The following is a 940-nucleotide window of genomic DNA, read 5'->3' as shown; positions in this document are numbered from 1 at the left end:
TAAAAGCACATAAATAATAAAATAAATTTAAGTGACTTGTATCTGTGATTTAACGCGAACAGATGGGCGGCGGGCTGGAGACAGTGCGCGTCTCTACCAAAGGAGGTGTCAGATGCTCCGTCCCTGCGCTGAACCTGCGGGTCACCCTGGGGCGAGGTGTGGCACCGGCGTAGCCCCCGATCGGGGTCACGTGGACCCCTGGGGGCAGGTCGCACGAGCAGCCGGTGCAGATCGCAAGTCCTGGTTCTGTGACCACCGACGCCAGGCAGACGGTCTCTGAGGGGGTATTGATAACGGGTGGGTGGGGGACACCGGACTGGTAACCACCCTCCCCAGAAGGCGGCAATGGCCAACCACTTGTGTCGGAAACAGTCTGCCAGGAGGAACTATGGTCACGGAAAGACCGTGATCACCCACGTCATAGGACGCGGCGCGGAAAGTGAGGTGGTGTTCGTGGGCTCGACGTCCATTCAGAAATCCGATGGCAGAGGGGAAGAAGCTGTTCCTGAATCGTTGAGTGTGTGTCTCAGGCTCCTGTACCTCCTCCCTGATGGCAGAGGGGAAGAAGCTGTTCCTGAATCACTGAGTGTGTGTCTTCAGGCTCCTGAACCCCCTCCCTGATGGCAGAGGGGAAGAAGCTGTTCCTGAATCGCTGAGTGTGTGTCTTCAGGCTCCTGTACCCACTCCCTGATGGCAGAGGGGGTGAAACTGTTCCTGAATCACTGAGTGTGTGTCTTCAGGCTCCCCTCCTCCCTGATGGCAGAGGGAAGAAGCTGTTCCTGAATCACTGAGTGTGTGTCTTCAGGCTCCTGTACCCCCTCCCTGAGGGCAGAGGGGAAGAAGCTGTTCCTGAATCGCTGGAGTGTGTGTCCTTCAGGCTCCTGTACCTCCTCCCTGATGGCAGAGGGGAAGAAGCTGTTCCTGAATCGCTGAGTGTGTG

Source organism: Hypanus sabinus (assembly GCF_030144855.1).
Source record: "Hypanus sabinus isolate sHypSab1 chromosome 31 unlocalized genomic scaffold, sHypSab1.hap1 SUPER_31_unloc_4, whole genome shotgun sequence".
NCBI classification, from domain to species: Eukaryota; Metazoa; Chordata; class Chondrichthyes; order Myliobatiformes; family Dasyatidae; genus Hypanus; species Hypanus sabinus.
The sequence above is the reverse complement of the archived record's forward strand: the minus strand, read 5'-3'. Positions refer to the sequence as shown.